Source organism: Bombina bombina, chromosome 7 (assembly GCF_027579735.1).
Source record: "Bombina bombina isolate aBomBom1 chromosome 7, aBomBom1.pri, whole genome shotgun sequence".
Taxonomy (NCBI): Eukaryota; Metazoa; Chordata; class Amphibia; order Anura; family Bombinatoridae; genus Bombina; species Bombina bombina.
In genome coordinates this window covers 169,280,993-169,305,209 of record NC_069505.1, presented here as the reverse complement: position 1 = coordinate 169,305,209, position 24,217 = coordinate 169,280,993, and positions in this window count along the sequence as shown.

Below are 24,217 nucleotides of genomic sequence, written 5' to 3'. Positions count from 1 at the left end.
TAAACTACCCATAGAGACGCTACAGTGGTGTACGATATAGCCCTTGGCCTGGGCCCTGACACGACTCCTGCCACGCCAGACCTCCCAGTTGTGTGCTCAGATTAAAAGATGTTGGTCAGGAGACAGAATAAACCACCCACGGCGACTAAACACACGCAAACCAATATTTTTTTCAAGTCCAACAAAGAGGACAAGATGACAGACGCTCATAATCTCTCAATAGAGGATGACCAAAATTCTACTATAGCGTCACAAGATATCTCCAATGATTTAACCCCAGCTACTAAGCAGATCTACAACTACTTGTTTCTAAACAAGACATCGCTGCAAACTTTGAAAAACTTTGGGAAAAGTTTTATACCCTTCAAAGTACAGTAACCAGCAGTTTGGAAAGTATTAAACAGAATATCACGGACTTGGGGTCCAGGGTGGCCTCCCTAGAGGACACTGAAACCTCAACGTCAGAAGAGACCTCAAATTTAAAAAATCAGGTTACGTCTCAAAAGCAAATGATCTCCGACATGGAAGATAAGCTGGAGGATTTGGAAAACAGGAGCCCCATATGCAATCTACGACTAAAGGGCATTCCTGAATTAATTCGTAACGCAGAATCGGAGGGTTACTTGCTGAGATTATTCCATAATATTACTGATACAACGGGAGACAACATGTTGCCTATTGAGAGAGCACACAGAGCACTGAGAGCGAAACCCAAAGGGGATGCACCTCCAAGGGATGTGATCGTTAGGATGCTGTGATACCCAGACAGAGAAGTAATTCTGTCAGCGGCACGGAACAACCCCACCTACAAGTTTCAGGGCTCAGTCATACAGATATATCAAGACCTGTGTGTGAAGACTCTGAAAAAAAGATGGACTCTACGGCCCCTCACATCTCTTCTCTGCAAGAACCAGATCAGCTACAGATGGGGGTTTCCGTTTGCTTTGAATATTCTTCATGATAGCAAGGTCTTCACCATTAAAGAAGCTGCCGACACACTGGCAATATATAAATATCTTCGATTAGAACCTCCTGCATTCCCGTCAGAATCCACCACGATGACAGGAAACCACCCAGTGACATCAGCAGGCAGACCCCAGAGACAGAACAGGTCAAAGGCTCAGCTAAAAAGAAGCTGGAAACCTGAAACCTGGCCTTACATCTGGTCTGAACTTTTTGTTGTAACTCCTGATCCTTATGGTGGAAAGGGCCTGTTGCAAGACACCAACTCCCCAACCAAGATGTTGATAAGTATTATTAGCTAACTGCTACCCAGATGGGTCATATTCTATGATTTAAGGCTTTTGTTATCTCTCCATAGGTTTAATAAACACCCCTAGCTCCTGATAGCACATAAAAAAGCTAATATAGCTTACACTAATAGTGGGGTGTTATGCAGGTTATTATTCACAGTATATGGACTCCAGCATGGCTCACAGAGAGCAGATAATAGCTAAAAGGCCATTACTGATAACACGAGAAAAATGTTCTTCATCCATAACGCTAGCACCCTGATACACCCATATGTCATTACTACCAGTTATGAGGGATGGCTGACCCTCATTACACTTCTATTCAAGAAGCAGACACATCTACATAGGTTACTTTCATTAGGGATAAATGTCCATAGTAACATGTAGAACGTTTAAACGCCCTACCAATGTTCACTTATTAATTTTATTATATTTTTGTGGGTTTTTTACTATATGTTCTTAGACTATGTATGCAATCTACATAGGGTTATTTTTCTGATTTGTTATTATGTTTTTGTTTCAATTTGTTCAATTGGCCCAGTATGGTTTGCTCCATGCTGTAAAAATGTTCTACCTTCTTGGTCACTAATTTATCTTATTTGTTTAGATTTCTTAAAAGTGTCATGCCAAATGAGGAGGAGATTCAGCAGCTATTCCATTCCTTTCATCGACCCACACAATCTGAATTACAAGGTTCTAGGCGGGAGACTGGTAGGAATCTTATTTTTCTAACTACACCAGGGCGGTCCTAAAATATACATATATATATATACTAACTGTAGCAGAGAGGCAGTAGGATCTGTAATATATTTTGGGTAGGCAGAGACAAGCAAGTAACTACTCTTGGTAATTGTAGCAGAGAGGCAGCAGGATCTGTAATATCTTTTTGGTAAGCAGAGACAAGCAAATAACTACTCTTGGTAATTGTAGCATAGAGGTAGTAGAATCTGTAATATCTTTTGGGTAAGCAGAGACAAGCAAGTAACTACTCTTGGTAATTGTAATAATAACCCCTTTCCACCAAGAACTAGACGACACATAGCTTGGGAGTCAACAACAACTATTTCTTCAACAGAACAAAAATAACAAACACTTTTTAAAAAACAGTCTCCTCTACAAGGGGTTTCCCAACTGAAACAGCAGGGAGTTTAAACAGTAACATACAGTTTAACATACATTTTAACCATTAGCCTAAATAACAATTCCTGCATAGTTCATAAGTGGCGAGATTTGCCACAATGCTCCCCCAGAACCAAGCCGGCATACCCAGTCTGATCCCAACGGATTGGCTTGGGAAGGTCCGGAGGAGTGTTCACAGATCAAGGTTCAAGTTCAGTTTGTCTGGACAACCCGTCGGCATTGCCGTTTTGCTTCCCAGGTTGGTAATGGATTGTTAAGTCAAATGGCTGCAGCGCCAAACTCCAGCGCAACAGCCGGGCATTGTCTCCGGATACCCTGTTCAGCCACACCAACGGGTTGTGATCTGTGAGCAGGGAAAATTGTTGTCCATATAGATATGGCTGAAGTTTCTTGAGGGCCCACACCACGGCCAGGCATTCCTTTTCGATGGCGGCGTAGCTAACTTCTCGGGGTAACAGTTTCCTGCTTAGGTAGGCCACAGGATGCTCGCTGCCATCAGCCCCAACTTGGCTCAGCACGGCTCCCAATCCAAACATAGAAGCGTCTGTATGGACGAGAAAGCGTTTAGTTGGATCCGGGGCAGCAAGGATAGGGGCATTTACGAGAGCGTTTTTCAGTTCTTGGAATGCTTGTTCACACTCTGGGCTCCAGGTAACAATCTTAGGAAGGTTTTTACGGGTGAGGTCGGTGAGGGGTTTGGCTAGGGTACTATAATTAGGTACAAACTTCCTATAATAGCCTGCGGTACCTAGAAAGGCTAGCACTTGGGTCTTGGTACGGGGAGTGGGCCACTTGGCTATGGCCTCTACCTTGCCCGGTTCGGGCTTCTGCTGCCCGCTACCTACTCGGTGCCCTAGGTACTGGATCTCCGCCATCCCTATATGACATTTGCTAGGCTTAAGGGTTAATCCTGCCTCCCTAATGCGATCTAGGATTGCCCCTATATGGTTCAAATGCTCGTCCCAGGAGCTGCTAAATATAGCTATGTCGTCTAAATAGGCGCATGCGTACTCGTGGGACCCATCCAGTAGCCGATCTACCATTCGCTGGAAAGTAGCCGGAGCGTTCTTCATCCCGAATGGCATGACCTTAAATTGGTACAGGCCAAACGGGGTGACGAACGCTGATTTGGGGATGGCATCCTCGGCTAGTGAGATCTGCCAGTACCCCTTACACAGATCTATGGTGGTGAGGTACTGGCCTCGAGCCATTTTATCTAGGAGCTCATCTATCCGGGGCATAGGGTAGGCGTCAGAGACGGTTTTATCATTAAGTTTCCGGTAGTCTACGCAGAAGCGGGTCGTGCCGTCCCGCTTCGGCACTAGAACTACCGGCGAGGCCCAGGGGCTGTCCGAGTGCTCAATCACTCCTAACTGTAGCATCTCGTCAATCTCCTTCCACATATGTTCTCTAACTGATTCTGGTATGCGGTAAGGAGGTTGACGCATGGGGAGGTGACCTGGGGTTTCTACCCTATGGGTGGCCAGTCGAGTATATCCAGGCACGTTGGAGAACGTGTCTCTCTTTTCCTGCAGTAGCTCTGCTATTTGAGCTTGTTCCCGAGGACTTAACCGCTCACCCAATTGTACCTCTCCCAGACCTTCGTTCCGGTTCTTCATTCCTAGGAGGTCGGGAAGAGGTAAACTGTCTGCGTCGTCCGCGGCAGGGGCGCAAATAGCATTCACCTCCTCTGTGCGTTCATGGTACGGCTTCAACATATTTACATGGAGCATGTGTCTACCGCCTGCTCCAGTACATGGGCCGATCACATAGGTGGTGTCACAGATTTGTTCCACTACCTTGTATGGGCCCTGCCAGGAGGCCTGCAGTTTATCATTTTTGACCGGTTTTAAGATTAGCACCTTCTGCCCATTCTGAAAACTGAGGTCCCTGGCGCCCCTATCATACCAACGGCGCTGACGGGTTTGAGCCGCCTGAAGGTTGGAGCGGACGGTCCGAGTCAGGGCCTCCAGGCGCTCCCTAAACTCCAGCACGTATGGTAAGATAGGAGTACCGTCACTAGTGACTTCCCCCTCCCAATGCTCTCGGATTAAGTCTAGGGGACCCCGTACCCTCCTTCCGAATAATAATTCAAAGGGGGAGAACCCCGTGGACTCCTGAGGTACCTCCCGGTAGGCAAAAAGCAAATGGGGTAGAAACCGCTCCCAGTTCTTCTGGGTATCCATGAACGTGCGGAGCATCTGTTTTAGTGTTCCATTAAACCGTTCACAGAGCCCATTAGACTGGGGGTGATAAGCGGAATTTACAATGGGTTTCACCCCACATGCTCTCCACAACTGGTGGGTAATCTCGGCCGTAAACTGGGTGCCCCGGTCCGAAATAATCTCCCGGGGAAATCCCATGCGGGAGAAGATTCTGATGAGGGCATCCGCCACGGTCTCGGCATGAATATTAGCCAGAGCCAATGCCTCGGGATATCGGGTGGCATAATCCACGACCGTGAGTATATACCTCTTCCCCGAGGGGCTAGGCTTGGCTAGGGGGCCAATGAGGTCCACCGCCACTCGACTAAAAGGCTCCTCTATTATGGGGAGGGAGTGTAGCTTCGCCTTATATCGGTCTCCTCTTTTCCCTACTCGTTGGCAGGTGTCACACGTCTGGCAATACTGCCTAATATCTTTGTTGATCCCTGGCCAAAAGAAATTCTGAGTTAGGCGGTGCTTCGTCCGACTAACTCCTAGGTGGCCTGACAGCGGAATATCGTGGGCAACCCGTAGCAGTTCTCGTCTATACCTCTGAGGTACTATTAACTGCTGAACGGACAGGGGAATAGATCCAGTCACTATCTTCTCTGCATACCTGTACAGTAACCCCTTATCCCAACCATACCTCTCTCCTTCCAACCCTGCCTGATTCTGGTCTACCTTATCCCTATATACTTGCAATGAGGGGTCAGTGGCCACTTCGCTACCAAACTCTAGTGGAGGTGCCCAAGAGACATTAGGGGGGTGATTGCTTACCTGAGCCTCAGAGTGATCAGCCAGTGCGTTGGTGCAGACCTGTTGTCGGGTAACCACGGGCAGTGCTGCTTGTGGGGAGGTTCGGGGTGCAAACACTGAAGTCAGCTCCCCTAAGTCATTGCCCAAAATAACTTCTGCGGGCAAATTTTGCATAAGGCCCACTTCTACGTTCCCCGACCCTGCTCCCCAATCCAAGTGTACTTTGGCCGTGGGAATCTTGTAAATGGCTCCCCCGGCCACCCGGACAGCTACACAGTCTCCGGTGAGTTGATTGGTAGAAACTAAATGTTGCCGGAGCAAGGTTATGGTGGCCCCAGAGTCACGCAGCCCTTGGACACGTCGGCCCTCTATATAGACCACCTGGCGGTGGCTTTGTAGGTTGTCCGAAGCGGCCTGTACTGGGTTTACCTTGTGTAAGATGCCCAAGGGTTCCTCGTGGAAGACTGCAGGTTGGGTCTATAGTCGGGGCTCGTTCTGGTAGCAGTGTACAGCTGCCCGGTTGTTTGACAAGTTGTTCTGGTTGTTCCAGGTGGATCGGTTCTTGTTCCTTGGACAGTCTCTCTGAATGTGCCCTTGTTGGTTACAAAGATGGCAACGGATAGCTGATCGAGTCTGGTATCGGGGAGGGGGTGGGTAGATTCCCCCTCCAGGATGGGGTAGCAGAGGTGTGGGAGCTGCAGTGGGGGTTGGGGTGACCCCAATACTGGAGCGTTGCTGTGTTCGTTGAGCTCTCCGAGCGTCTTGGTATTGTCAGGGAACATCACTTATTTGTGTTGCACACTTTACCTATGTACTTATTTTACATTATCTATAATGTTATGCACTGATGTATTTTTTCTGCACTCCATTCGTAATATCATTTTTTCTGAGACACTTGTAATAGCAGTTTGCAAATTTCAGTTGCTGATCTGTCTGAACAGGAAATAAGGTACTTGTTTTCAAAGCCAACAAACCTAGGGACTTTTTGTAAGCCAAAACCACAACTGTTACAGAGCAGCACCCACCTATATTATTTCCTGTAAGCTGCAGAATATACATTTTTTTTTTCTCTTCTTCATGTCTGTTCTTTTTTTCATATATGTTATGCTGCATGCCAATAAGGCCATTAGGAAATATATTACTGTGTTATGCTTGGCCAATAAGATGATGCTACGCACCAGAAATGCCCACGTGTATCCACGTCTATATATTGTGCTTTTGGGTCCCACAATAAACGGAACATTTGCTAATGATAACCTGCCTGTGTGTGTTATTTTGGTAATTGTTTCCCAGACGTCTGAGAAGGTCACTGTTTTCCTCCAAGACTCATCTTCCAATATTGCCCCGGGATAATTCCTAACAGTCTGGTGTCAGAAGTGGGATTGACCACAAGAGGGACCCTCGACGGGGTGAGTAATTTTGTCTAAAATTTTGTGACTTGATTTCTGTACCCTGTTGGGGGGGGGGCCCGTTAAGGTCAATACATTTATTTGGGGGAATTGGTCTTTGGTGGACCCCGGGTGGGTAAAAAGTGTCTAGGGGAGACCTCCGCGGAGCTTAAGGTTAAGGTTTAATTTGGCCCTCTGTAGTCTTGGTTGAGACCAGTACCTTATTGCTGCTATTTATGTTTTGTCTTGTCAGTGCAACTCTATTATAAGTACATATACGCAGGTGTAAGACGCACCGTTTACCGTGTCGAAAGTCACCGCCTAATGATACACGGACAAACGATAGCACGGTGACACCTGTATAGAATGTGCACTTTTGCTTCATATTGTAATTGTTCTGTTATTTGAGTCATATGTATCATGAAATTATTTGTCTTATATGTTCTGTACTACTCATATTGTATACTGTTTGTATTTTAATATTGCGATTCTATTATGAGGACATAGACACAACTCGTGTCCTGTGTTCACTATCGCTCACCATTTCTTATTGTATTTTCATTGTATATTTCATTGCTGCTATTTTATTATAAGGACATAAGGTTCATCTTGTGTCTACTATTGCATGAGTTAGTGGAGACAACAACTGACTTTAAGTACTAAGATACTCCGTCCTGGCTAGCAGTTTTGAAGACTACATGTAACAGTGTATGAAACAGCTGTTGTTAGTGACGGATTAGTCAGAACTTGCCTCCATTAGACGCTAAATCCCTTTGATTGTGTGTGTGTGTAAGGCTATTACTGGTCAGGGGTCATGGGGACCGGTCAAAGTAAACAAAGCCAAACTGAGGGAGAAACATGTAAACAATTTGTGGCTAGACAGGAGGATGTAGGGTGGGCAATGGTCATCCCATTCGTAGATGACGTCAGTGGCTATACAGAGTATATAGATCCAAGAAATGCATTTCCTAGGAGTGGTTGTAATTGTAAATTTCATAAAGACATGTTAAGAGGTTTGTGTTTGGGAAATGAAAAAGCATTTGATTTGTATACAGGAGATCCCGATTGGGACATGCAATACATGAGACAAGCTGCTGAGTATTGGTTAAAATATTGTGACAGATATAAATCCAGTGGTAATAATAGACACAGTAAAATAGATAAATCTAAACTTTCTAGAATTATTTTACGTCCTCCTCCAATAGTCTATGCGAAAAATGTCCCAGATACAATAGCCACTGCCCCTATGGCTGCGCCACCGCCATATGCGGCAATATATCCAAGTGTTACTAATTATAATGACGATGATTTAATTGTGGCTTACAATACAACCAGAACACGTCCACCCCCTCCACTTCATGGAGATGTGCAGGGGGCTGAGGCACCTGATGACTTAAGTGTCCAGGAGCCTCATAGAATTGAGCCTGCAAGAGAAGCACCAAATTTTGTAGTTACATCTAGTGGCCGTGTTAGTACTCGCCCAAGGAGATATAGTGACTCCGACTACCGCCCACGTCCGAATGTAACTTTGCCAGTCCATGGAATTCACACTCCCGAGTCTCCGGACGTCTCTGTCCGCAATGAGACCAAACAACAATTAATGCCTTGGGTACCACAACCTATTCAAAAACATGAAGATGCAAATTGGGCAGACCCCCGCTGCATCTCTGGCACCAGTGCCATAAGTACTATGCCATATTTAATTGCTGGGGACCAAATGATTATCAAACCCCTCACGGCAGGTGAATTAAGTGATATTACCAGGGACTGCCCCGACCCTTTAAGACAACCTGCTGCCTGTATCCTTCACCTTAAACGATATTTACAGGGAGCCATGTATACACAAACTGACATTAAAATGATAATTGATAAATTGTATAATTATCACGAAAATGATGAATGGGATTGGACTAAAGTTCCTACAATACACACAAATGACACAAGCACCTCAGTCACTTCATATGGTTTAGCAAACCCAGTGACTAGGGCAATCATGTGGACATTACAATAAATATACCAAATATCACAAAGAAAAAAAAATGTGAAATAAATGTGATAACAAAAATCATAAAAGGAAAACCAAATAAAGTTCTGAATAAAGGATATGTCTGTGTCCTCTGGATGAGTTTTTCAGCTTGTTAGCATTCCTCAGTGAGATCCCATAAAAAAGGAAACAGAAAATTGCAACATAGTGTGAATCTGTAATGGCACTTTGAGGAAGTAGTTGTTTTGTAACAAATGACTACTCACATTTGTTGGAGCTTTCCACTAAGCTCAAGGATATGCGCACTCCCACTTTATACTGATGGGAAAACAGTACACTAGGCAAAACTTGGATACAAATTTATTTTAAAATATATAAAAGCGTCACATAAGCCTTGATAACACCACAATGTAAGGGTACAAAAGCAGATATGCTGTAATAAATGCTTCAAATCGCCAAACTTGCAAAGAGGTAAATGGATCAGCAGGAGTGTGACCGCCGAAACCAATACCTCTTTAGTAGCAAGACAGTAGCGCTAAGCCCCCAGGTGTCCTGGCTAGTGTAGAGACGTGATAAAACTCAATATAGAACAGTTCAGTTCCGACGTACGTTTCGCAGGTATGCTTTGTCAAGGAATGTTTGTGCGCATGTCCAAGAGTCCTTTTAAACAATCCATTGATGAGTTTCTGCCAGGTTTGTAGTTCCATCCTCCATTTTGGAAGTTGGCATTTAGGTAATTTGTCATTAAACAACTAGTATGTTTTTCAGCTTCTTTCAGTTTTATACATTTTGTTGATATATGCATAGATGTTAAGATGGATAACCAGAATTGGTAAATTATGCATTATAATGTTATAGCATTATACATATATGCAAAACTTCAAAAAACATAATCACATTGTGCCTGCAATTGGTGTCTATACTGATGGTATATGTAGGTATTTGTTGTGTTTTTTTTTTTGTTTTTTTAACCCCTTATTGTGAAGGTATTAGTTATATCTTTTTTAGTTTAAGTGATGTTACTGACTATATGTCCTATGGACCATAATTAAACTACTAGCCTTATTATAAACCTAGTTGTATCGTAATGTTTTCAAAAATAGATTTTATTTGTTAGCATGTGGCATGTTTAAAAACATATATTGTACTTGTATGTGTTTGCGCTGAAAAGTTATGATAGGATGTTGAGGTTACTGTTTCTAACTATGTGTTTAATTTTACATTTGGGGTTCCATATATTGAAAATAAGTTTGTGAAACATTCTAAAACTACCTAGCACTGACAATATGAGTGTGGACAAGGAGAAAAAATAAATAAATAAATAAATAAATAAAAAAATAATAATAAAAAAAAATATTAAAACTTAAAAAAAATTTAAATTTTTTTTTTTTAAAAAAAAAAAAAAAAAAAAAAAATATATATATATATATATATATATATTATAAATTTAAAAAAAAAAAAAATAATAAATAAATAAATAAAAATAAAACAAGACATATATAGATTTTATAGCCTTCGTAGCTGTACTTATAAATAACTTTCACAAAAAGTGATGGATTTCAAAATCTTTATTAAGACCATTGGGTATCAAGCTATCCATAATATGGATCCACTTCATTTCCAATTGTCCCAATCTATTCTGTGTGTCTCCTCCCTTCCAATTCAGTTCTAATTTCCTAATGCCCAGAAATTCCAAATCCTTTACATTTCTATTGTGCTTTTTATCAAAGTGAGACGATACTGTATGATTAGCATAACCCTTTTCAATATTGTAAATATGCTCATTCATCCTAATTTTCAGAAGTCTAGAGGTACGCCCTATATAGATTAAATCGCATGAGCATCGTAACATGTAAATTACGTTTTTGCTATTGCAAGTAATAAATTGATCTATACTGTACTCCCTTTTGTTATCTCCAGAAAAGAATTTTTTACAGAATTTTGGAGTTTTTTTCATAAATTTGCAAGCATTGCAGAATTGACACTTTCTAAAACCCATTTCAGATGGTAGCAACCAATTTTTTACTTTGTTGTTGTCTACTTCTTTAATACATTGGGATAGTTGAAATTTAAGGTTGGGAACCTTTCTAAAAATTATGTTAGGTCCATCGCCTAAAAATTCATTTAATGCTGCATCTCTTGTGAGGATTCCCCAGTGTTTTTGTATGATGTTCCTAAGTTCTCCACTCTGAGTGCTATGTTGGAAGATAAGTCTATTTGCTAGTTTATCATCAGTGAATTTCTTATTTTTGATTTTATATTTTAATAAATCTGACCTGTCCATGTTGGTTACTTCTTCTATTTTTTCATCTAGAAAATTAGCTGGATAATTTTTCTCTAAAAAACGTTTTTTTTAGGATTTGAGATTGAACCTTATACATATCTTGTTCTTTACAATTACGTCTCAGTCGGACGAATTGACCTTTAGGGACATTTTTAAGCCAATGTTTTTGATGACAACTTTCGAGGCTTATGTAATTGTTTACGTCTATGCTCTTAAAAAAGTTTTTCGACTTCAACATTTCATTCTCAATGTATATTTCAAGGTCTAAAAATTCTACCTTGGTTTGACTATAATTCCAAGTTAGAGCTACTTTGAACTCATTTATTTTCAAATATTCCATGAATTCAAGTAATTGGTTCTCACTTCCTGACCATATGAAGAAAAGGTCATCTATGTAGCGATGATAAGACACCAGATATTGCGCCCAGCTAGAGTTGTAAATATATTGATTTTCCCAATTGGCCATATATAAATTGGCATAGCTGGGCGCAAATCTGGTGCCCATCGCTGTGCCTCCTACTTGCAAATAATATTGGTGGTTGAACCAAAAGTAGTTGGTTTCTAGAATTATAGCTATGCTGTCTAAAATAAACTCAAGTTGTTTTTTATCCAAAGAGTCATCTTTTTCTAGGATGTTTTTTACTGATGCTATGCCAAGATTTTTGTCTATTATGGTATAAAGTGACGTAACATCACTAGTCACCAACCACCAATTTGGATTCCACTCGAGTTTTTCTAAATGGTTAAGGATACTTAAGGTATCTTTCAAATATGATTTTGTCTTTACAACATAAGTCTGTAAAAATTGGTCTATATATGCCGATAAATTGCTTGTGAGGGAATTGACCCCTGACACTATGGGTCTACCCGGGGGGTTAGATGGATCCTTGTGTATTTTCGGCAGTATATAAAAAGTGGGAGTTTTTGGAAATTTGTTGTAGATATATTGATATTCTTTTTTATTCACAATGCCTGTTTTTAAGCCTTTTTCTAAGTGAAGTTCAAGTCTTTTTTTAAATTTTATTATTGGATTACTATCAAGTTCGATATATACCTCAGTGTTTTTAAGTTGTCTAAGACATTCCTCATTGTATTTAGTTTTATCCATGATAACTGTCCCTCCGCCCTTGTCCGCGGGCTTTATGACTATCTTATCATTCATTTTTAAATCTGCCAAGGCTGTTTGTTCTAGTTTAGTGAGATTGGAACCATAATTAGTTTTCATATTTTTAATATCCCTGTGTACTAGTTCTAAGAATGTCTCCATAGGTGCTGATTTGCACTGTGTGGGATTAAAGGAGGACTTTTTATGTACCTCTATATGTTTATATTTATTTATTTCTATAGAACTGTTACTGATTATGGGATTGTTAGTGAAAAACTTTTTTATACATAGATTTCTAATAAACTTCTGAATTCCTATAAAGGCTTCAAATTTATTCATTCTGTAACTGGGAGCAAAATTTAGCCCTTTGTTTAAGACAGAGGTTTGGGCTTCTGATAGTGTGGTACTAGACAGATTGAAAATACCATTATCTTTTTTATTTATTTGTTTATTATTGTGTTTATTACTTAGTAATCCGTTCTGTCCATGTTTTTGCGTCTTTTGTTGAACAGATCTGAATCAGTTCTTGTGTATTTTCTTTTTCCAGCCTCTATAAAAACCTCCTCCTCTTCTGAGTTATATCTTGCTAAAGCTCCAAATCTATTATGGGTGGTGGTTTCTTTTGGATATTGTTCTTTATGATTTTTAAAAGGATTTCTAGGTTGTTGCCAATTATTTTCTTCTCTTGCCCACTGTTCAGATCTATCCTGATTGTTTCTATAATTCATATTTTTATTATAAGTCATGTCATGATTTTTCTGTGGATATCTGTGATCTGCATAGGAAAAATCTTCCTTTCCTTTGTTATAGTAGCTCTCTCTTTCTCTATGTGCTAAAGAATTATGTTGGTGTTGATTTGATGTATTGCCATAATAATTATTTCTATATGTGTATCTAAAGTCTTGATCTTTATATTGTAAACGCTCCTTGTTGGAATTACTAGTATTTTGAATATGTGTTCTTCTATTTTTGGCTCTATAATTTCTTTCTTTCCTTTCTTTATAATCCTCATAGTCTCTAAAGTATTTCTTTCTCTTAGTGTCTTTGATCTCTTTTTTTAAACAATCTAAATTTTCTGCCACTTTTTGTGAAAGTTCCCCATATTGTTTGCTCTCCATATGGGGAGTTATTTTTTGTTCCAGCATGTTAATTTCTATATTTGCCTCATCCAATAATTTTTTCTTTTCACTAATAATAAGATTCATAAGTTTTCTTGTGCATTCTTCTAAAATATGATTCCGCTTGGTCATAAACATAAGGTTATCCTGACCAAATGTGGGATTTTTTAGAATTCGTAATCCTCTAGGGGTAATTTGTTCTTTCAAATATTTTTCTAAGGTTACTATCTCAAGGTGATATTTGGTTTCTTTAACCATATATTTTTCAACTTCCTTTAAGAGGTTTGCTAGTGAGTCATCTGTGTGTTCAGAATCATTAAAAAAATCATCAGCACCTGATGCTAGGGTGCGTCTACTTTGAAACAGAGACATAGTGAAAAAATCTCCCAAATTAACAAAAAGTAATATATATAATGTGTTCTATATGTGAAATCTATGAGTATGTGTAAAAGGTTAAAAACTGTGTGAATGGTGTGAACTGCTAATTAATTAACAAGGTGTGCTTGGCTTTGATACACCTATAAACAAAACTCTGTGCTAAAGGAATACCCAAATATAGCTAGTTTGCTGCAGAAAAATCAGCGTGTGAACAAAAAAACAGTACTAGTGACAAAAGCTGATAAAAGTCCAAAAATTATTTAAAGGCTATCAGTTAAAAATAAACAGTAAACAGTGCTTACCAAACATAAGTGCTAATACAATTGCTTACATTAATCCATAATTACAGGATAAAAATTACTTATATCTTAGTGCACTAGTAAAATAGGTATAACAACAAGATAAAATTACAATAAATATACCAAATATCACAAAGAAAAAAAAATGTGAAATAAATGTGATAACAAAAATCATAAAAGGAAAACCAAATAAAGTTCTGAATAAAGGATATGTCTGTGTCCTCTGGATGAGTTTTTCAGCTTGTTAGCATTCCTCAGTGAGATCCCATAAAAAAGGAAACAGAAAATTGCAACATAGTGTGAATCTGTAATGGCACTTTGAGGAAGTAGTTGTTTTGTAACAAATGACTACTCACATTTGTTGGAGCTTTCCACTAAGCTCAAGGATATGCGCACTCCCACTTTATACTGATGGGAAAACAGTACACTAGGCAAAACTTGGATACAAATTTATTTTAAAATATATAAAAGCGTCACATAAGCCTTGATAACACCACAATGTAAGGGTACAAAAGCAGATATGCTGTAATAAATGCTTCAAATCGCCAAACTTGCAAAGAGGTAAATGGATCAGCAGGAGTGTGACCGCCGAAACCAATACCTCTTTAGTAGCAAGACAGTAGCGCTAAGCCCCCAGGTGTCCTGGCTAGTGTAGAGACGTGATAAAACTCAATATAGAACAGTTCAGTTCCGACGTACGTTTCGCAGGTATGCTTTGTCAAGGAATGTTTGTGCGCATGTCCAAGAGTCCTTTTAAACAATCCATTGATGAGTTTCTGCCAGGTTTGTAGTTCCATCCTCCATTTTGGAAGTTGGCATTTAGGTAATTTGTCATTAAACAACTAGTATGTTTTTCAGCTTCTTTCAGTTTTATACATTTTGTTGATATATGCATAGATGTTAAGATGGATAACCAGAATTGGTAAATTATGCATTATAATGTTATAGCATTATACATATATGCAAAACTTCAAAAAACATAATCACATTGTGCCTGCAATTGGTGTCTATACTGATGGTATATGTAGGTATTTGTTGTGTTTTTTTTTTTTTTTTTTTTAACCCCTTATTGTGAAGGTATTAGTTATATCTTTTTTAGTTTAAGTGATGTTACTGACTATATGTCCTATGGACCATAATTAAACTACTAGCCTTATTATAAACCTAGTTGTATCGTAATGTTTTCAAAAATAGATTTTATTTGTTAGCATGTGGCATGTTTAAAAACATATATTGTACTTGTATGTGTTTGCGCTGAAAAGTTATGATAGGATGTTGAGGTTACTGTTTCTAACTATGTGTTTAATTTTACATTTGGGGTTCCATATATTGAAAATAAGTTTGTGAAACATTCTAAAACTACCTAGCACTGACAATATGAGTGTGGACAAAGAGAAAAAATAAATAAATAAATAAAAAAAAAAAAAAAAAAAAAAAAATAAATAAAATAAAATCAATATATTTACAACTCTAGCTGGGCGCAATATCTGGTGTCTTATCATCGCTACATAGATGACCTTTTCTTCATATGGTCAGGAAGTGAGAACCAATTACTTGAATTCATGGAATATTTGAAAATAAATGAGTTCAAAGTAGCTCTAACTTGGAATTATAGTCAAACCAAGGTAGAATTTTTAGACCTTGAAATATACATTGAGAATGAAATGTTGAAGTCGAAAAACTTTTTTAAGAGCATAGACGTAAACAATTACATAAGCCTCGAAAGTTGTCATCAAAAACATTGGCTTAAAAATGTCCCTAAAGGTCAATTCGTCCGACTGAGACGTAATTGTAAAGAACAAGATATGTATAAGGTTCAATCTCAAATCCTAAAAAAACGTTTTTTAGAGAAAAATTATCCAGCTAATTTTCTAGATGAAAAAATAGAAGAAGTAACCAACATGGACAGGTCAGATTTATTAAAATATAAAATCAAAAATAAGAAATTCACTGATGATAAACTAGCAAATAGACTTATCTTCCAACATAGCACTCAGAGTGGAGAACTTAGGAACATCATACAAAAACACTGGGGAATCCTCACAAGAGATGCAGCATTAAATGAATTTTTAGGCGATGGACCTAACATAATTTTTAGAAAGGTTCCCAACCTTAAATTTCAACTATCCCAATGTATTAAAGAAGTAGACAACAACAAAGTAAAAAATTGGTTGCTACCATCTGAAATGGGTTTTAGAAAGTGTCAATTCTGCAATGCTTGCAAATTTATGAAAAAAACTCCAAAATTCTGTAAAAAATTCTTTTCTGGAGATAACAAAAGGGAGTACAGTATAGATCAATTTATTACTTGCAATAGCAAAAACGTAATTTACATGTTACGATGCTCATGCGATTTAATCTATATAGGGTTTACCTCTAGACTTCTGAAAATTAGGATGAATGAGCATATTTACAATATTGAAAAGGGTTATGCTAATCATACAGTATCGTCTCACTTTGATAAAAAGCACAATAGAAATGTAAAGGATTTGGAATTTCTGGGCATTAGGAAATTAGAACTGAATTGGAAGGGAGGAGACACACAGAATAGATTGGGACAATTGGAAATGAAGTGGATCCAATATTATGGATAGCTTGATACCCAATGGTCTTAATAAAGATTTTGAAATCCATCACTTTTTGTGAAAGTTATTTATAAGTACAGCTACGAAGGCTATAAAATCTATATATGTCTTGTTTTATTTTTATTTATTTATTTATTATTATTTTTTTTTTTTAAATTTATAATATATATATATATATTTAAAAAAAAAAAAAAAAATTAAATTTTTTTTAAGTTTTAATATTTTTTTTTTTTATTTTTTTTTTTTATTTTTTTTAATTATTATTTTTTTTTTATTTATTTATTTTTTTTTTAATTTTTTTTTTCTCTTTGTCCACACTCATATTGTCAGTGCTAGGTAGTTTTAGAATGTTTCACAAACTTATTTTCAATATATGGAACCCCAAATGTAAAATTAAACACATAGTTAGAAACAGTAACCTCAACATCCTATCATAACTTTTCAGCGCAAACACATACAAGTACAATATATGTTTTTAAACATGCCACATGCTAACAAATAAAATCTATTTTTGAAAACATTACGATACAACTAGGTTTATAATAAGGCTAGTAGTTTAATTATGGTCCATAGGACATATAGTCAGTAACATCACTTAAACTAAAAAAGATATAACTAATACCTTCACAATAAGGGGTTAAAAAAAACAAAAAACAAAAAAACAAAAAAAAAAACACAACAAATACCTACATATACCATCAGTATAGACACCAATTGCAGGCACAATGTGATTATGTTTTTTGAAGTTTTGCATATATGTATAATGCTATAACATTATAATGCATAATTTACCAATTCTGGTTATCCATCTTAACATCTATGCATATATCAACAAAATGTATAAAACTGAAAGAAGCTGAAAAACATACTAGTTGTTTAATGACAAATTACCTAAATGCCAACTTCCAAAATGGAGGATGGAACTACAAACCTGGCAGAAACTCATCAATGGATTGTTTAAAAGGACTCTTGGACATGCGCACAAACATTCCTTGACAAAGCATACCTGCGAAACGTACGTCGGAACTGAACTGTTCTATATTGAGTTTTATCACGTCTCTACACTAGCCAGGACACCTGGGGGCTTAGCGCTACTGTCTTGCTACTAAAGAGGTATTGGTTTCGGCGGTCACACTCCTGCTGATCCATTTACCTCTTTGCAAGTTTGGCGATTTGAAGCATTTATTACAGCATATCTGCTTTTGTACCCTTACATTGTGGTGTTATCAAGGCTTATGTGACGCTTTTATATATTTTAAAATAAATTTGTATCCAAGTTTTGCCTAGTGTACTGTTTTCCCATCAGTATAAAGTGGGAGTGCGCATATCCTTGAGCTTAGTGGAAAGCTCCAACAAATGTGAGTAGTCATTTGTTACAAAACAACTACTTCCTCAAAGTGCCATTACAGATTCACACTATGTTGCAATTTTCTGTTTCCTTTTTTATGGGATCTCACTGAGGAATGCTAACAAGCTGAAAAACTCATCCAGAGGACACAGACATATCCTTTATTCAGAACTTTATTTGGTTTTCCTTTTACAATCATGTGGACAGAATTAGAAACTGAAATAAAACGCTGTAGTAAGACACAGCAATCTATGAGTGCAGTTTTAGCATGCAAGCAGAAACCTGGCGAGGCAATTTTAGACTTTGCTAAAAGATTTTTAGGGGTAATGCATTAGCTGACACAGTAGCCAAACAAGCAGCTAAGATCTCTCCATTGCAAGACAGTGTTTATCACATACTTGTGGCACCCTCTCTGGTCGACGATGTGCTCACATCGTCACTACAGCAGTTTGCCACTGTCACTGATATCAAATACTGGGTCTCTCAGAAGCTCGAATTAAACCCTCAAGGGTTTTATTCGAAAGAGGGGAAAGGTGGGACAATCATTGGTATCCCTGAAACTAGTGCACCCATTTTTATTTCACAAGCCCATGGTGTCAGTCACCTGAGCATCCACAACACTTTACAGTTAATCAAACCTTACTTCTGCATACAAAATCTACAGTTACATGTACAATCTTACATTAACCGTTGCATCACTTGTCTGCAAACCAAACACAACAATAAACCTGCAAAACATGAACACCTAACACCACCATCCGCACCTTTCACCCACCTGCAGATAGATTTCACACACATACCTAAAACAGGAACCAAACAATTTTACCTGCTGGTCATAGTTGACCAATTTTCTCGCTGGCCTGAGGCCTTTCCTACCACTAGGGAAGACGCAAAAACAGTAGTGAAACACCTTTGCACTGATGTCATTCCCAGATTTGGTTGCCCCCTGCAGATTAACTCAGACAATGGCCCAGCTTTTGTTAGTAAGGTATTGCAGGAATTGGTAACTCACTTACAGATAAAATGGAAGTTTCACATACCATATCACCCCCAGAGCTCAGGGGTGGTAGAAAGTATGAACCGGACCATTAAGGAAAAACTCCTTAAGGCCACGGGAGGGAATTGGGTCAAATGGCAGGATCATTTACCTGCAGTCTTAGCTGAGGTACGGATGTCCCCAAGCAAATCCACTCAGCTGTCTCCTTTTGAGATTTTAATGGGTAGACCGTTCCCCACTCCCTGGGTCAGGAACCCACACATAGTCACTGGTGATTTAGATTTAATCAGGGAACAATATGTACATGAATTAATCTCTGTTTTGAATGGCAACTATGGTGATGTGGCCTCTCGTTTTCCTCTTCCCTCACAGGAACCAACCCACAGCTTCAAGGTCGGAGACACAGTGTGCATCAGACAGCTGAATAAAGCAAAGAAGGGAGGCTTCCCATACGGTCCACCTACCGAAGTTGTGGCCATCACTCGTACTGCCATCCTCACAGCCCAGGAGCCCATCTGGATCCACGCAACTAGGGTAAAGCTCTGTCCAAAGAGGGGTGAAGCTGGCTGTCTAGTCTCTTCTGAAACATCTGTACCACCAGTCCAGGACATCTCAGAAAACAGTTGTACCTAAAGAGGGGTGAAGTGTTCATAAAGTCCCTTCTGTAACACCTGTAACATTCTCGACTGCCAGTCCAAAGAGGGGTGAAGTTGGTCGCACAGTCCCTTCTGTAACATCTATATCCACAGTGACATATATTGGATTTGCGGGGATATGAAAATCCGCATTAGGCTAGAGGGACAATGGTCTGGGGAATGTGCTCTAGCAAAAGTTATCATGCCTCTCCACATTTTAGGTGTAGATGACATACACATACACACCCACCGCACCTCCTCTCATCGTACACGGAGACAGACTAAGGCTATCCCAGGTAGTTTTGACCCCCATGTATACATAGACGCTATAGGGGTCCCAAGGGGGGTCCCAGATGAATTTAAGGCCCGTGACCAGGTTAAAGCTGGATTTGAATCCATCTTCCCCATCATAACTGCCAATAAAAATGTAGACTGGATAAACTATATATTTTATAATCAACAATGTTTTGTTAATTATACCAGAGATGCCCTTAAAGGCATTGCTGAGCAACTCGGCCCAACCTCTTACATGACATTCCAAAACCGCATGGCCTTAGACATGCTTTTAGCAGAGAAAGGAGGGGTGTGTAAAGTTATTGATGATCAAACTGGTGGGTCATGCTGTACATTCATACCAGATAATACAGGTCCCACTGGAAAAGTAACGCTTGCTATTAAGAAATTGGAAGAATTATCCATTGAATTAAAGAAAAACTCAGGCATTGATAACCCCTGGGATAAATTCTTCACTGGCTTAGGCTTCCTAGAATGGCTAAAAAATATTGGTACCTTTATTGTTTTCATTGCTTTGTTTATACTATTCTGTTATTGTTGTTTTAAGATAGTTGTTTTCTGCATTGCTAAACATACACGCCTGCCACCCCAAACCCCTATCTCCCAGTGTGCACAATACCTACAGGTTCTACCACACCAACCTAATCGAAATCCACAACATCGTCGATACCATCCTGCTAATACCACATACAAAAATGTCCCATTCCACTCCAGACGTTAGTCCAGTAGTAGTCATTGTTATGACTAAAGAGGGGAATTGTCAGGGAACATCACTTATTTGTGTTGCACACTTTACCTATGTACTTATTTTACATTATCTATAATGTTATGCACTGATGTATTTTTTCTGCACTCCATTCGTAATATCATTTTTTCTGAGACACTTGTAATAGCAGTTTGCAAATTTCAGTTGCTGATCTGTCTGAACAGGAAATAAGGTACTTGTTTTCAAAGCCAACAAACCTAGGGACTTTTTGTAAGCCAAAACCACAACTGTTACAGAGCAGCACCCACCTATATTATTTCCTGTAAGCTGCAGAATATACATTTTTTTTTCTCTTCTTCATGTCTGTTCTTTTTTTCATATATGTTATGCTGCATGCCAATAAGGCCATTAGGAAATATATTACTGTGTTATGCTTGGCCAATAAGATGATGCTTCGCACCAGAAATGCCCACGTGTATCCACGTCTATATATTGTGTTTTTGGGTCCCACAATAAACGGAACATTTGCTAATGATAACCTGCCTGTGTGTGTTATTTTGGTAATTGTTTCCCAGACGTCTGAGAAGGTCACTGTTTTCCTCCAAGACTCATCTTCCAATATTGCCCCGGGATAATTCCTAACAGGTATTCGTCTGCCAAGGTCGCTGCGGTATGTACCGTGCATGGTTTTCGATCTCTCAGCCAGTTTTGCAATTCAGTGGACACCCCTTGGAAGAATTGCTCCATCACCAGGAGTTGTAAAAGGTCTTCCAACTGGGTGACTTGGGCTGCCTGCAACCAGCCTTTAGCGGCCACTCAGTGTGGGTATCTTTCTCCAGCTTCTTCAGGTCTCGGAACTGCTGTCGGTATGCCTCCGGGGTAATAGCATACCTAGTCAGGATGGCCTGTTTTACCTTCTGGTAGTCCCTGCTGTCCTCATCTGGTATGGTGCGGTAGGCTTCAGCAGCCCGCCCGGATAACTTGCCAGCCAGTAGGGGAACTTGGTCAGTGGTACTAATATTATGCAGTTGGCATAATCGTTCAAAGTCCTGTAGGTACCCATCGATATCCTCTGTGTCGGTATGATCCTTGAATGTGTGGTAGGGAATCTTAGTTTTCCCTGTACCAGCACTGGAGTGTACTGGTAGCCCCTCTCCGGGTCTCGGGGTGGTTTGTCGGGTCACCATCAAGTACTCATGTACGTCTGCTGATGTCCGTGTCAGGAGCTCCTCCGAATGGGGTAGCGGAAAAAATGCCAACCGGGTCCGCATCTCTTTTTGGAATTCAGTTTCGTTGTTCGCCATGGGTACGGTCGTACCTGCTACCCGGTCTCCCTCCATGAGCTCTGCAATCAGCCTTGCTTTGGTTTTATTGCTGGCAATAATTCCTCTCGCCTCCAGTAATTCCTTCAATGCAGTTCTCTTTAGTCTGGTATAATCTGTCCCCATTCACCGTCTGTTCATATACATCACATGTCCTACGACTTGCTGTGCGGTTTGAATCCCATCGCTTGCCACCAATTGTAGCAGAGAGGCAGTAGGATCTGTAATATATTTTGGGTAGGCAGAGACAAGCAAGTAACTACTCTTGGTAATTGTAGCAGAGAGGCAGCAGGATCTGTAATATCTTTTTGGTAAGCAGAGACAAGCAAATAACTACTCTTGGTAATTGTAGCATAGAGGTAGTAGAATCTGTAACATCTTTTGGGTAAGCAGAGACAAGCAAGTAACTACTCTTGGTAATTGTAATAATAACCCCTTTCCACCAAGAACTAGACGACACATAGCTTGGGAGTCAACAACAACTATTTCTTCAACAGAACAAAAATAACAAACACTTTTTAAAAAACAGTCTCCTCTACAAGGGGTTTCCCAACTGAAACAGCAGGGAGTTTAAACAGTAACATACAGTTTAACATAAATTTTTACCATTAGCCTAAATAACAATTCCTGCATAGTTCATAAGTGGCGAGATTTGCCACACTAACACACCACAATAGATGGATTCCTGGACAATTAATTTAATTTCACACAATGTTAGGGGTCTGAACTCCGATATAAAGTGTAGGACAGCACTTACACAGTATAAATCCCTTAGGGCAAACGTGATTTTTCTTCAGGAGACACATTTCTTGAAGGCACAAATTCCCAGGTATTGGGCTAAAGACTTTAAACAGCACTACCATGCCGCGACTGATTCCAAAAAGAGGGGTTTCAATCTTAATACACTCTTCCCTCTCCTTTACTCATATAGAAACGATTGAAGACAAAGAGAGGCAGTGAGGGCCCAAATCCAGGGTACTGATGTTTTATTCTGCAACATATATGCCCCTAATGAAAAACAAGATACGTTTTTCAAACAGATCTCATACCTCCTGACAAGGTGGTCCCAAACTCGGATCATTCTTACTGGAGATTTTAACATTGACATGGCAGCACACTCTATGAACATTTCCATTCACTAGCACGTAAACAAAATAATCTACACAAGATGTCCAAAGTAATTCGAGAATGCTTGCTCACTCACTCATAGACTCCTGGACGACTTTATACGAAGATAATAGTGATACCATATATTTCTCAGTGGCTCACAAAACATACTCAAAGCTAGATTATATCTATATTAGCCAAATCCTACAACCCACTTTGACCACATCCACCATTCATTTATGTGTATGGTCGGATCACTCAATAGTTCAAATGCAACTAGGTAACCTGCAAAATACTGGACAAACTAAATCATGGACATATGACCCAACATGCTTCAAAGATCCCACAGTCAAAACGAACATAATTCAACAAATGACAAATTACTGGGACATTAATACAGGGTCCACTACTAACCCTATTTCCACATGGGCAGCCCATAAGACCTTTTTGAGGGGCCTGATAATCAAAGAAAAATCTATCTATCTTAAAAAGCTAAACACACAAAGAAAAACCTTACAAGATGACATTGAAGCCTTAGAGAAACAACATAAACTTACACATTCCGACACAGTTCTGAAGAAACTGCAGGAGAAACGCACAACACTCGCTAATATTCTAAACGATCAAGCAATTAGAACGGCATTTAGACTTAAGACAAATTATTACATATACACTAACAAACCGGACAGATACATGGCGAACAAAATTCGAGAAAAACAGACTATCCGCAATATCCCAGATTCAACAACCTGACAGCACTCTAACTAGCCACCCACAGGAGATTGTAGACTGTTTTGCACAGCATTACCGTACCTTATATAATGGAAGTACCGTTACTCAATCAGACCAGACCAAGTCCTTACTGACAAAATTTTGGGGAAAGATATTTAAAGCCAGGCAAAGCTCCGGGCCCCGATGGCCTCCCTGGAGAATATTATAAATTATTCAAAAAATCCCTGATTCCTCATCTGGTAAAATTCTCCAACTATATTATGCAGGGCTATGAGATACCCCAAGACCTGATAGGTGCTCGGATCGTGGTAATACCTAAGCCTGGGAAAAACCTGAAATGGTGTACTAGTTAAAGACCCATATCTCTTATAAATCAAGATTTAAAGATCTTCACTAAAATATTGGCAAACAGGCTAAAACACATCCTGCCGGGTTTGGTGCATCTGGACCAGGTAGGATTTGTGATGGGAAGAGAGGCACCTGATAATATTAGGCGTGCGATAGCGATCATGGCCCATCTGACAGAACTAAAATGCCTTCTCTGACTTCCGGTGGGAGGAGCGAAGGGAGAGCAGCAGGCTA